Below are 15,006 nucleotides of genomic sequence, written 5' to 3'. Positions count from 1 at the left end.
GAAACTGGAGCACCCGGAGGAAACCCACACAGACACGGCGAGAATGTGCAAACTCCACAAACAGTCACCCGAGGCTGGAATTGAACCTGGGACCCTAGTGCTGTGAGGCAGCAGTGCTAACCACTGAGCCACTGTACCGCCCATATCACAGTTTGGGAGAAGATTTGTAGCTCGGGTGCTTGTTGTGGTTCTGTTCTCCGAGCTGGGAGTTTGTGTTGCATGGACTTGGTCTGTGTGTGTGGCTTTCCTGTATACCTTTTGTGGTGAATTCTCCGTTTGGTGTTCTCTGTACCATCACATCTAGAAATGGGAGTTGGTTGTCCTTTTCTTTCTCTAGTGAATCAGATTCCCGTGAGCGTGGGGTTGATGAACCGGTGTGTGTTCTCTATTTCTGTGTTTTTAATGCTTACAAAGGTATCATCTACATATCTGACCCAGAGTTTGGGTTGAATTTGCGGTAAGACTGTTTGCTCTAACCTTTGCATTACTGCTTCTGCTGTGAGTCCAGAGATGGGTGACCCCATGGGTGTGCCGTTGATTTGTTTATATATTTGGTTGTTGAATTGAAGTGTATTGTGAGGCACAGGTCCAGTGATTTGAGTATGCCGTATTTGTTGATAGGTTCCCCATCTTGTTGTCTGTTCTGTATGTCCAGCAGGTTGGCTATTGTTTCTCTAGCTAGGGTTTTGTCGATAGAGGTGAACAGTGCCGTTACATTGATTGAGACCATAGTTCCTTCCTTGTCTGTGTGTATATTTCTGATGATGTCCAAGAATTCGTGTGTTGACTGTAGAGTGTCTGGAGCCGCTGATCAGGTGTTTCAGTTTCTGCTGTAGCTCTTTAGCCAGTTTGTGTGATGGTGTCCCTGGTAGCGATACTATGGGTCTGAGTGGGATGTCTGGTTTATGCACTTTAGGTAGCCCATAGAATCTGGGGTGTTGTTGCTTTCAGGTTTCATTCTCTGTAGGTCAGACCTGGTTATCTGTCCCTTTTTTGTAGATTCCTCAGTGTTGTTTATCCTATTGGTGAGCTGTGGGGTGGGGTCAGACGCCCCCTTTTGGTAGGTGTTGGTATCTGCAAGTAAGTTGTTGCGCTTTTTGGATGTACTCTGCTTTGTCCAGGATGACCGTCATTCTGCCTTTGTCTGCTGGTAGTATGATTATGTTCTTATCGTTTCTTAGTGCTTTCAGTGCTTCCCTCTCCTTGGGGTTGAGCTTATGTGTTTGTCTTTTCCTTTGTTACCAGGGGTACGATACTTTGTCTCACTGTTGGTTGTGTCATCGCGTTGGACAGTTCAGAAACTTAGAGATAGAGGTTCAATGAATGTTTCTATCCTCAATGATGGAGCTTAGCACATCAGTGTAAAAGTCAAGGCTGAAATATTTGAGCCCATCTTAAGCCAGAAATGTGAGTGGCAATCCATCTTCGCTCATGAGACACCTAACATCGCAGAAACCCTTCATTAGCCAATCCCTATCTTTCCGTAATATCAAGGAACGAGTCTAGATAATGGGCAGCCCGGTGGCACAGTGGTTAGCACTGCTGCCTCACAGCACCAGAGACCTGGGTTCAATTCCTGCCTCAGGCGACTGACTGTGTGGAGTTTGCACGTTCTCCCCGTGTCTGCGTGGGTTTCCTCCCACAGTCCAAAAACGAGCAGGCTAGGTGAATTGGCCATGCTAAATTACCCCTAGTGTTAGGTAAGGGACAAATGTAGGGGTATGGGTGGGTTTCGCGTCAGTGTGGACTTGTTGGGCTGAAGGGCCTGTTTCCACACTGTAAGTAATCTAATCTAATCATAAGGTATAGTGCAAAAACTAGTAGATGTCTTAACATTCTGATAATAGTAAAACTCCAGAACTAGCTGTGTCCTCTAAACAAGTTGTTCCTGTGCAGCTACAACACTGATGTCCATCTGTCAAGATGGAACGTTGCCCAAGTATGTCCTGTCCGCACTGAGCAGGACAAACCCAACCTGGCCGATTGCTGCCCCACCAGTATACTCTCGAACATCAGTAAACTGATGGAAGGGGTCATCAACTTGCTCAGCAATAAACTAATCAGTGACTGGGGTCTGCCAGGTCACCTATAGCCTTAGTTTAAACAGAGCGCAGGAGGATTTACTGCCCATCCTATTTGCCCCTTGAACAGCGTGCTTTACTTGGGCTATTTCAGAGTGCAATGGAATCAGCAATATTCCTGTGGGTCTGAAGTCGCATGTAGGCCAGACTAGGTAAGGATGGCAGATTTCCTTCCCTGAAGAGAACCACCTGCTGTATGTGGGATTCAAACCATCTGGGGCATCAGCACAGCGACATGGCTTCTATGCCCCCATGTCCTGATAAAAAACCTACCCCCCCTCCCCCCGCACCGTTCCCCAATTTGTAGATCAGGAGTGACATCGCAGACTGACATCTCGACCTCCCGTAGGAATAGAGTCATAGAGATGTACAGCATGGAAACAGACCCTTCAGTCCAACCCGTCCATGCCGACCAGATATCCCAACCCAATCTAGTCCCACCTGCCAGCACCCGGCCCATATCCCTCCAAACACTTCCTATTCATATACCTGTCCAAATGCCTTTTAAATGTTGCAATTGTACCAGCCTCCACAACTTCCTCTGGCAGCTCATTCCATACATGTAACACCCTTTGTGTGAAAAAGTTGCCCCTTAGGTCTCTTTTATATCTTTCCCCTCTCACCCTAAACCTATGCCCTCTAGTTCTGGGGTCCCCACCCCAGGGAAAAGATTTTGTCTATTTACCCTCTCCGTGCCCCTCATAATTTTGTAAACTTCTATAAGGTCAGCCCTCTGCCTCCGACGTGCCATCCCCAGCCTGTTCAGTCTCTCCCTATAGCTGAAATCCTCCAACCCTGGCAACCTCCTTGCAAAAATAGTCGCATCAGATCCAAACTCGTAGAATCCCTGCAGTGCGTAAAGTGGCCATGCGGCCCATTGAGACCATCCTGGCCTTCTGAAGAACATCCTACCTGGGTTCAGCAACCCATCCCTGTAACCCTGCATTTCCCATAGCTAACCCGCGTAGCCTGAACAGCTTGTATGTTTGCGCGCTGAGCTGGTAACTTCGTTATCAGACGTTTCGTCACCATGCTGGGTAACACCATCAGTGAAATGCTGGCGTTCTGTCCCATTTGTTGGTGTTGGTGTATCCTGGTGGCTAGTTTTCTGCCTGTCTGTCCAATGTAGTGTTTGTTACAATTCTTGCAGGGTATTCTGTAAATGATATTCATGTTGCTATTTGTTGATATAGGATCCTTGAGGTTCATCAGTAGCTGTTACAGTGTATTGGTAAGAATACTCTGACCCCTTGGCATCATGGTAGCTCACCAACCTACCAACACACTCAAACAGCTATTGAGGAACCTAAAGGACCCTATACCAACAACCAGCAAATCGAATGTCATTTACAAAATACCCTGCAAGGACTGCAACATAGTCATAGAGATGTACAGCCCGGAAACAGACCCTTCAGTCCAACCCATCCATGCTGACCAGATATCCCAACCCAATCTAGTCCCACCTGCCAGCACCCAGCCCATATCCCTCCAAACCCTTCCTATTCATATACCCATCCAAATGCCTCTTAAATGTTGCAATTGTACCAGCCTCCACCACTTCCTCTGGCAGCTCATTCCATACACACACTATCCTCTGTGTGAAAAAGTTGCCCCTTACATCTCTTTTATATCTTTCCCCTCTCACCCTAAACCTATGCCCTCTAGTGGACTCCCCCACCCCAAGGAAAAGACTTTATTTACTCTATCCATGCCCCTCATGATTTTATAAACCTCTATAAGGTGACCCCTCAGCCTCCGACGCTCCAGGGAAAACAACCCTAGCCTGTTCAGCCTCTCCCTGTAGCTCAAATCCTCCAACCCTGGCAACATCCTTGTGAATCTTTTCAGAACCCTTTTTAAGTTTCACACCATCTTTCCAATTGGATGGAGACCAGAATTGCACGCAATATTCTGACAGTGCAATTCTGGTCTCCTTCCTATATCGGACAGATGGGCAGGAAACTAGACACCAGGATACACGGACATCAACTAGCCCCCAAAAGACACGACTGAAGAAGGACACCATTTTAACTGGGACAGCAAATCCATCCTAGGACAGGTGAAACAGAGCCATGCACGGGAATTCCTAGACGCCTGGCATTCAAACCGCAACAATTTGGACCTCGTTTACAAACCAATGAGAAAAAGAACCAGAAATGATATCACCCACTGTAACCGACCAAGACACATAAATAGAAAAGGGGACAGAATGCCAGCGCTTCACCAGAGGCTCACTGATAATGTTACCCAGCGTGGTGATGAAACATTTGATAATAAACCTTCCAGCTCAGTGAGCAAACTTACAACCTTAACCTGAGATAGACTCATAGACATGTACAGCATGAAAACAGACCCTTCGGTCCAACCAGTCCATGCCGACCAGATATCCCAACCCAATCTAGTCCCACCTGCCAGCACCCGACCCACATCCCTCCAAACCCTTCCTATTCATATACCCATCCAGATGCCTCTTAAATGTTGCAACTGTACCAGCCTCCACCAGTTCCTCTGGCAGCTCATTCCATACACTCACTACCCTCTGTGTGAAAAAGTTGCCCCTTAGGTCTCTTTTATATCTTTCCCCTCTCACCCTAAACCTATGCCCTCTAGTTCTGGACTCCCCCTCCCCAGGGAAAAGACTTTGCCAATTTACCCTATCCATGCCCCTCATAATTTTGTAAATCTCTATAAGGTCACCCCTCAGCCTCCGACGCTCCAGGGAAAACAGCTCCAGCCTGTTCAGCCTCTCCCTATAGCACAAACCCTCCAACCCTGGCAACATCCTTGTAAATCTTTTCTGAATCCTTTCAAGTTTCACAACATCTTTCCAATAGGAAGGAGACTAGAATTGCACGCAATATTCCAACAGTGGCCTAACCAATGTCCTGTACAGCTGCAACATGACCTCCCAACTCCTGTACTCAATACTCTGACCAATAAAGGAAAGCATACCAAACGCCTTCTTTGTACTCTATGCTACTTTCTCCCCACCCCCACCCTCCTCTAGCTTATCTCTCCACGCTTCAGGCTCACTGCCTTTATTCCTGATGAAGGGCTTTTGCCCGAAACGTCGATTTCACTGCACTTTGGAGGCTGCCTGAACTGCTGTGCTCTTCCAGCAACACTGATCCAGAATCTGGTTTCCAGCATCTGCAGTCATTGTTTTTACCTTGACGTCTTCACTATCCTATCTACCTGCGACTCCACTTTCAAGGAGCTATGAACCTGCACTCCAAGGTCTCTTTGTTCAGCAACACTCCCTAGGACCTTACCATTAAGTGTATAAGTCCTGCTAAGATTTGCTTTCCCAAAATGCAGCACCTGGCATTTATCTAAATTAAACTCCATCTGCCACTTCTCAGCCCATTGGCCCATCTGGTCCAGATCCTGTTGTAATCTGAGGTAACCCTCTTCGCTGTCCACTACACCTCCAATTTTGGTGTCATCTGCAAACTTACTAACTATACCTCTTATCTTCACATCCAAATCATTTATATAAATGACAAAAAATAAAGGACCCAGCACCGATCCTTGTGGCACTCCACTGGTCACAGGCCTCCAGTCTGAAAAACATCACTCCACCACCACTCTCTGTCTTCTACCTTTGAGCCAGTTCTGTATCCAAATGGCTAGTTCTCCCTGTATTCCATGAGATCTAACCTTGCTAATCAGTCTCCCATGGGGAACCTTACCGAACGCATTACTGAAGTCCATATAGATCACATCTACTGCTCTGCCCTCATCAATCCTCTTTGTTACTTCCTCAAAAACTCAATCAAGTTTGTGAGACATGATTTCCCACGCACAAAGCCATGTTGACTATCCCGAATCAGTCCTTGCCTTTCCAAATACATGTACATCCTGTCCCTCAGGATTCCCTCCAGCAACTTGCCCACCACCGAGGTCAGGCTCACCGGTCTATAGTTCCCTGGCTTGTCTTTACTGCCCTTCTTAAACAGTGGCACCACATTAGCCGACCTCCAGTCTTCTGACACCTCACCTGTGACTATCGATGATACAAATATCTCAGCAAGAGGCCCAGCAATCACTTCTCTAGCTTCCCAGCATCCAGCACTTCCTCCTCTGTAATATGGACATTTTGCAAGGTGTCACCATCTATTTCCCTACAGTCTATATCTTCCATATCCTTTTCCACAGTACATACTGATGCAAAATACTCATTTAATATCTCCCCCATTTTCTGCAGCTCCACACAAAGGCCGCCTTGCTGATCTTTGAGGGGCCCTATTCTCTCCCTAGTTACCCTTTTGTCCTTAATGTATTTGTAAAAACTCTTCGGATTCTCCTTAACTGTATTTGCCAAAGCTATCTCATGTCCCCTTTTTGCCCTCCTGATTTCCCTCTTAAGTATACTCCTACTGCCTTTATACACTTCTAAGAATTCACTCGATCTATCCTGCCTATACCTGGCATAAGCTTCCTTCTTTTTCTTAACCAAACCCTCAATTTCTTTAGTCATCCAGCATTTTCTATACCTGCCAGCCTTCCCTTTCACCCTGACAGGAATGTACTTTCTCTGGATTCTCATTATCTCATTTCTGAAGGCTTCCCATTTTCCCGCCGTCCCTTTACCTGCGAACATCTGTCTCCAGTCAGCTTTTGAAAGTTCTTGCCTAATACCGTCAAAATTGGCCTTTCTCCAATTTAGGAAATTCGACGTTTCGGGCATAAGCCCTTCATCAGGAATGAGGAGAGTGTGCCAAGCAGGCTAAGATAAAAGGTAGGGAGGAGGGACTTGGGGGAGGGGCGATGGAGATGTGATAGGTGGAAGGAGGTCAAGGTTTTGAGAACGTGGCTGAAGAGCTTCTGTGCAGAGGAGATGACCTGGGGGTGCAGTGAGAGAGAGACTCACTGAAATCCTTGTAGAGGGAGGAAGAGAGCTTCTTCTATCTTAGCCTGCTTGGCACACTCTCCTCATTCCTGATGAAGGGCTTATGCCCGAAACGTCGAATTTCCTATTCCTTGGATGCTGCCCTGACCTGCTGTGCTTTAACCAGCAACACATTTTCAGCTCTTTCTCCAATTTAGAACTTCAACTTTTAGATCTGGTCTATCCTTTTCCATCATTATTTTAAATCTAATAGAATTATGGTCGCTGGCCCCAAAGTGCTCCCCCACTGACACCTCAGTCACATGCACTGCCTTATTTCCCAAGAGTAGGTCAAGTTTTGCACCTTCTCTAGTAGGTACATCCACATACTGAATCAGAAAATTGTTTTGTACACACTTAAGAAATTCCTCTCCATCTAAACCCTTAACAGTCTACCATAACCACCCTATTATTCTTACAGATAGCTGAGATCTCCTTTGTTTCTCAATTTCCCTCTGACTATTAGGGGCTCTGTAATACTATCCTAATAAGGTTATCATCCCTTTCTTATTTCTCAGTTCCATCCAAATAACTTCCCTGGATGTATTTCCAGGAATATCCTCCCTCAGCACAGCTGTAATGCCATCCCTTATCAAAAAAATGCCACTCCCCCTCCTCTCTTGCCTCCCTTTCTATCCTTCCTGTAGCATTTCTATCCTGGAACATTAAGCTGCCAGTCCTGCCCATCCCTGAGCCACGTTTCTGTAATTGCTATGATATCCTAGTCCCATGTTCCTAACCATGCCCTGAGTTCATCTGCCTTCCCTGTTAGGCCCCTTGCATTGAAATAAATGCAGTTTAATTTATTAGTCCTACCTTGTCCCTGCCTGCCCTGACTGTTTGACTCACTTCTGTTCTCATCTGTACCAGTCTCAGATCGATCTCTTTCCTCACTATCTCCCTGGGTCCCCCACCCCCCACCTAACTAGTTTAAATCCTCCCAAGCAGCTCTAGCAAATTTCCCTGCCAGTATATTGGTCCCCTTCCAATTTAGGTGCAATCTGTCCTTCTTGTACAGGTCATTTCTTCCCCAAAAGAGATTCCAATGATCGGAAAATGTGATTCCTTCTCCCATACACCAGCTCCTCAGTCAAGCATTCATCTGCTCTATCCTCCTATTCCTGTCCTCACTAGCTCATAACACAGGGAGTAATCCAGATATTACTACTATCGAGGACCTCCTTTTTAAATTCCTGCCTAACTCTGTAATCTCCCTTCAGAATCTCAACCTTTTCCCTTCCTGTGTCGTTGGTTCCAATATGGACAGTGACCTCCTGCTGGCCCCTCTCCTCCATGAGAACATTCCGCACCCTCTCTGAGACATCCTTGATCCTGGCACCAGGGAAACAACACACCATTCTGATTTTTCTCTGCTGGCCACAGAAACGTCTGTCTGTACCTTGGACTACAGAATCCCCGAACACAATTGATCTCTTAGAAGCCGACGTACCCCTCGTTGCATTAGAGCCAGTCTCAATACCAGAAACCTGGCTGTTCGTGCTACATTCCCCTGAGAATCCATCACCCCCTACATTTTCCAAAACAGCATACCTGTTTGAAATGGGTATAGCCACAGAAGGGTCCTGCACTAGCTGCCTACCTCTCTTACCCTTCCTGGAGTTAACCCATCTATGTGACTGTATCTGAGACTTTTCCCCCATTCCTATAACTGCCATCCATCACATACTGTTGCTGTTGCAAATTCCTCCTCGCTTCTAACTGTCTCTCCAACCCATCCATTCGATCTGATAAGATTCGCAGCCAACAACATTTATGGCAGGAATAATCCGCAGTAACCCTTAAACACTCTTTAAACTCCCACATCTGACAAGAAATTGAAAGTGGAGTCATAGGTAGATAGGATAGTGAAGGCAGCGTTTGGTATGCTTTCCTTTATTGGTCAGAGTATTGAGTACAGGAGTTGGGTTGTCATGTTACGGCTGTACAGGACATTGGTTAGGCCACTGTTGGAATATTGTGTGCAATTCTGGTCTCCTTCCTATCGGAAAGGGTTCAGAAAAGATTTACAAGGATTAGATTAGATTACTTACCGTGTGGAAACAGGCCCTTCGGCCCAACAAGTCCACACCGACCCGCCGAAGCGCAACCCACCCATACCCCTACATTTACCCCTTATCTAACACTACGGGCAGTTTAGCATGGCCAATTCACCTGACCTGCACATCTTTGGACTGTGGGGGAAACCAGAGCACCCGGAGGAAACCCACGCAGAATGTGCAAACTCCACACAGGCAGTCGCCTGAGGTGGGAATTGAACCCAGGTTTCTGGTGCTGTGAGGCAGCAGGGCTAACCACTGTGCCACCGTGCCACCTAGAGTTGGAGGACCTGAGCTATAGGGAGAGGCTGAACAGGCTGGGGCTGTTTTCCCTGGAGCATCAGAGGCTGAGGAGTGACCTTATAGAGGCTTACAAAATTAGGATAGGGTAAATAGGCAAAGTCTTTTCCCTGGGGTGGGGGAGTCCAGAACTAGAGGGCATTGGTTTAGGGTGAGAAGGGAAAGATATAAAAGAGACCTAAGGGGCAACGTTTTCACACAGAGGGTGGTACGTGTATGGAATGAGCTGCCAGGGGAAGTGGTGGAGGCTGGTACAATTACAACATTTAAGAGGCATTTGGATGGGTATATGAATAGGAAGGGTTTGGAGGGATATGGGCCGGGTGCTGGCAGGTGGGACTAGATTGGGTTGGGGATATCTGGTCGGCATGGAGGGGTTGGACCGAAGGGTCTGTTTCTGTGCTGTACATCTCTATGACTATGACTCTAAGTACGTATCACTCTATTAAAGTGGCACGGTGGCACAGCGCTGCCTCACAGCGCCAGAGACCCGGGTTCAATTCCCGACTCAGGCGACTGTCTGTGTGGAGTTTGCACATTCTCCCCGTGTCTGCGTGAGTTTCCTCCGGGTGCTCCAGTTTCCTCCCACAGTCCAAAAATGTGCAGGTTAGGTGAATTGGCCGTGCTAAATTGCCCGTAGTGTTAGGTGAAGGGGTAAACGTAGGGGAATGGGTCTGAGTGGGTTGCGCTTTGGAGGGTCGGTGTGGACTTGTTGGGCCGAAGGGCCTGTTTCCACACTGTAAGTAATCTAACCCAAAGGAAATCTTCTCAAATATCGCAAATTATGGGTCAGGTTAGCACGGCCAATCCACCCGAACCTGCATATCTTTGGACTGTGGGAGGAAACCGGAGCACCCGGAGGAAACCCACCCAGACACGGGGAGAATGCGTAAACTCCACCCAGCCAGTCGTCCGAGGGGGGAGGATATCGAAGCTAGGCGACAGCGGCGGCTAACGCTGTTTATATTCTGTTCTATTCTTTGTTCAGATCTCTGCTACTTTTCTGGCCTCGGTATGGGTGCCTGCGCCTTTAAGAGGAGAGAAAGGAGGGGGGAGTGGAGGTGGGAGCCTATGCCTTTAAGAGGGCGGGCGGCCTGCGCCTTTAAGAGGGGAAGTCAGCTGATGGCGGTCAGCTGATCTGGAAGGGAGAGACATGGATGTGTCAGTTTCATTGTTACTTTGTTGGTTTGTTACAGTGCACCCGGAACTGGTGAGGGGCTCCAGGTCTGACTCCCACAGAAAGGTAACGGTGGGAACCTGGGGAAGGGGGCTTTGGGTGTCCCGGTGAGCTGGGAGCAGAGGTTTCTTTATTTGATCTCGCAGTATTTCTTTGCCTGTTAACTCTCCCACCCTTTTGGTTTCACATTGACTCGTTCCTCTGAATGAAGAAGCATCCTCTCATGTCTTTGATTTCTGCATTTTTTTAACTTCTTCTTGTTGGGAAGGGGCTGGAAGTTTGCCTGCTCAGGCGAGGAGGACGTTCGGCCCGTGGCACCTCTGCTAGCCCCCTTGTCTGCTGCTGCGACTCCTCACTTTTCTGTCTTCCCCCCCCCCCCCCCCCCCCTTTACAGGTGGCTTTCCAACAAGCTGTGTTCCCTCACTTAACATTTTCATCTTCTTTCTCCCCCCACCCATCCGGGAGAAGGGTCGGACTCCAGTACCACTTGGCTGGTGGGTGCCCCCTCCTTGGCTGCTTTCTGGTTTGTTTCCCTGCAAGTGAGTGAGATTGGCTCAGGACTTTCCTGATGAAGGGCTCTGGCCCGAAACGTCGAATTTCCTGTTCCTTGGATGCTGCCTAACCTGCTGTGCTTTAACCAGCAACACATTCTCAGCTTTAATGGCAGTCGGCCAGTAATCATGAGTTGGAACTGTGTGTATGTGTATCCATGTGGTATGTAAGTGATAGGGAAGGTTATTTACCCAGTTCACAGCGTCATACTGCGTGGAAACAGACCTTTTGGTCTGATTCACCCAGATATCCCAAATCCACGTAGTCCGATTTGCCAGCACTTGGCCCATATCCCTCTGGCTTTTATTGGTAGAGGAATTGAGTTCCGGAGTCCTGAGGTCACGTTGCAGTTGTATAAGACTCTGGTGCGGCCGCATCTGGAGTATTGTTGCCATACTATAGGAAGGATGTGGAGGCACTGGAACGGGTGCAGAGGAGGTTTACCAGGATGTTGCCTGGTATGGTAGGAAGATCGTATGAGGAAAGGCTGAGGCACTTGGGGCTGTTTTCATTGGAGAAAAGAAGGTTTAGGGGTGACATGATAGAGGTGTACAAGATGATTAGGGGTTTAGATAGGGTTGACCATGAGAACCTTTTTCCACGTATGGAGTCAGCTATTACGAGGGGCATAGCTTTAAATTAAGGGGAGGTAGGTATAGGACAGATGTTAGGGGTAGATTCTTTACTCAGCGAATCGTGAGTTCATGGAATGCCCTGCCAGTAGCAGTGGTGGACTCTCCCTCTTTTATGGGCATTTAAATGGGCATTGGATAGGCATATGAAGGATAGTGGGCTAGTGTAGGTTAGGTGGGCTTGGATCGGTGCAACATCGAGGGCCGAAGGGCCTGTACAGCGCTGTATTTTTCTATGTTCTATGTAAACCCTTCCTATTCACGTCCCCACGCAGATGTCTTTTAAATGTTGTTGTAATTGTACCAACCTCTCCCACCAGCTCTTGCAGCTCATTCCACATATGCACCATGTGTGAAAAAGTTGATCCTTATATCCCTTTCAGATCTTACTCCTCTCTCCAGTTCTGCAGGGTACAAGGTGTATGTCTCACTTAGTTTACTGTTGTGTGATATTAAGTTTGGGGTGGAGTGGGGGAGGGGGTAAGGGGACTGAGGGGAGTGTGACTGGATTCCCAGTGAAGGGAGTTATTGACTCTTTAATGTATTCTTTCATGGGCATCATTTACTGGACTGCTCCTTTTTGCCGCATTCCTAATTGGTGGTACGGTGGCTGAGTGGTTAGCACTGCTGCCCTCTCAACACCAGGGACCCAGGTTCGATTCCAGCCTCGGGCGACTGACTGACTGTGTGGAGTTTGCACGTTCTCCCCGTGTCTGCGTGGGTTTCCTCCGGGTGCTCCGGTTTCCTCCCACAGTCCAAACGTGTGCAGGTTAGGGTGGATTGGCCATGGGAAATTACCCATCGTGCCCAGGGGTGTGCAGGTTAGGGTGGATTGGCCATGCTAAATTGTCCTGTAGTGCCCAGGGGTGTGCAGGTTAGGGTGGATTGGCCATGTGAAATTGTCCCATAGTGCCCAGGGGTGTGCAGGTTAGGGTGGATTGGCCATGCTAAATTGTCCCGTAGTGCCCAGGGGTGTGCAGGTTAGGGTGGATTGGCCATGCTAAATTGTCCCGTAGTGCCCAGGGATGTGCAGGTTAGGGTGGATTGGCCATGCTAAATTGTCCCATAGTGCCCAGGGATGTGCAGGTTAGGGTGGATTGGCCATGGGAAATTGTCCCATAGTGCCCAGGGATGTGCAGGTTAGGGTGGATTGGCCGTGGAAAATGCAGGGGATGATTCTGAGAGGGATGCTCTTCAGAGGGTTGGTATAGATGGGCCCAATGGCTGTTTCTGCACTGTTGGAATTCAACCATTCATTCGAGGCTGGACGGGCCCAGCATTTATTGCCCCCAGAGGGCCGTTAAGAGTCACTGCGCTGTTGTGGGTCTGAAGTCTCCTGTAGACCAGCCCAGGTAAGGATGACCGTTTCCTTCCCTGAAGGACATTGGTGAACTGAATGGGTTTTTCCGATTCACGGTCCTCATCGGACTCTTAATTCCACATTGTTTTCTTGTTTAAGTTGAATTGAAATTGTGCCGCGGATGTTGGCTGTGTGTCTGTATTAACAGTTTAGCGATAATACCACTAGGACCCCATTCGTACGGCCCCAGACAGGGGCTGGTAAAGTGTCAGATCTGCGTGACAGCTTTCCTCTGGGTTTTGGCAACCCCAAGAGTTTGAGCTGACGAAACCGCGTACAGGGAGGGGTGGGGGGGCACGGCAACCATTTCCCTGCACGGCAAAATCCCATGACCCGAGCGACTCGCTGATGATGCACGGCGATGTTTTTGAGGGGACTCTATTGTTTCGTTGGAGGAGATCCCCCCCCCCCCCCCCCCCCATCCCGAGAATCCTAAAGAGGGCCCTGTTTTTTCCAGGGGGGGTTTGGACCCCTAACCTTGGGGAGACTCAGTGGTGAGCACTGCTGTCTCTCAGCACCAGGGACCCGGGTTCGATTCCTGCTTCGTGTGACTGTGCAAACTCCACACAGACATTCTCCCCATGTGTCTGCGTGGGTTTCCTCTGGGTGCTCTGGTTTCCTCCCACAGTCCAAAGATGTGCAGGTTAGGGTGGATTGTCCATGCTAAATTACCCATAGTGCCCAGGGATGTGCAGGTTAGGGTGGATCGGCCATGCTAAATTGTCCCATCGTGTTAGGTTCATTAATCAGGGATAAATGTAGGGTAGGGGGATAGGACTGGGTGGTTTACTCTTCGGAGGGCCGTGTTGTTGACTCGTTGGGCCGAAGGGCCTGTTTCCACACTGTAGGGAATCTAATCTAACCTTTCCTACCTGTGGAGGTGAGATAGAAGCATCAAGTCCAGGTTTTTTCATCCTGTCTGGCTAGGGTGTGAAGACAGGTGATGAGCCTTAGTCAGGAAAGGGAGGTGAGGGTTATCGGGGGGTTAATGTCAAGTGGAGTTGGGGGTGATCAGATTGAAGGGGGGGGAGGGTGGACTTGATGGGCCAAATGGCCTCAGTCTGCGCCTGGGACTTGACCAATGAGGAAGGATGTCAAAGGTCGCCCTCCTATGGTGAAATGGATCTGGTGGGCGCTGACTGTATGGCATGGATGGATGAGTTGGGCAGTCTCTTGCCAATTTATAAGGAACGGGGTGGGGAATTGGACCGATGGTGGGAAGGGGTGGTCTGAAGGGAAACAGCAGGGGGCGCCCGGGCTGAGTGGTCTGGGAAATGGGGGGGGGGGAATCGGATCACGGTATCCCCCAGTGACATCTCTGCCAACGCACCCACCCGCCCCCTGATTACCCAGGGCCATCTCTACTGCCACCCCATCCCCTCCCCAGCTGCCTGTTTGCAGAAACTGCCCCCTGCTGGTTGCTCCGGGTCGACTCTTTGGCCGAACGTGCAGAGATGAAGCCAAGGAGGGTTAGTAGACTCCTAAAGGGAGGCAATGGGTTTTTTTTTGTATAGATTCCCTACAGTGTGGAAACAGGCCTTTTGGCCCAACAAGCCCATGCCAGCCCCCCGCACACCCGCAACTGAACCCAGGTCCCTGGCGCTGTGAAGCAGTGGTGCTAACCACTGAGCCACCCTGCCACCCCAAAGGCTTGGTGGTCTTACCACTGGACTGTTGAGCCCGAGATCCGGGTAACGTCCTGGGGACCTGGGTTTGAATCCCACCACGGCCGAGGGATCGGGAATCCGGGATTGGAAGCTTACTGACCATGAATCCATATCCGGGAAAACCCATCCGGTTCCCTGATGCCCTTTAGGGAAGAAAACTGCCATCCTGGAGGTGAAAGTGAGGACTGCAGATGCTGGAGATCAGAGCTGAAAATGTATCACTGGAAAACCGCAGCAGGTCAGGCAGCATCCAAGGAGCAGGAGATTCGACGTTTCGGGCATAAGCCCT

Source organism: Hemiscyllium ocellatum, chromosome 50 (genome assembly GCF_020745735.1).
Source record: "Hemiscyllium ocellatum isolate sHemOce1 chromosome 50, sHemOce1.pat.X.cur, whole genome shotgun sequence".
NCBI lineage: Eukaryota > Metazoa > Chordata > Chondrichthyes > Orectolobiformes > Hemiscylliidae > Hemiscyllium > Hemiscyllium ocellatum.
This window is presented reverse-complemented; position numbering follows the sequence as displayed.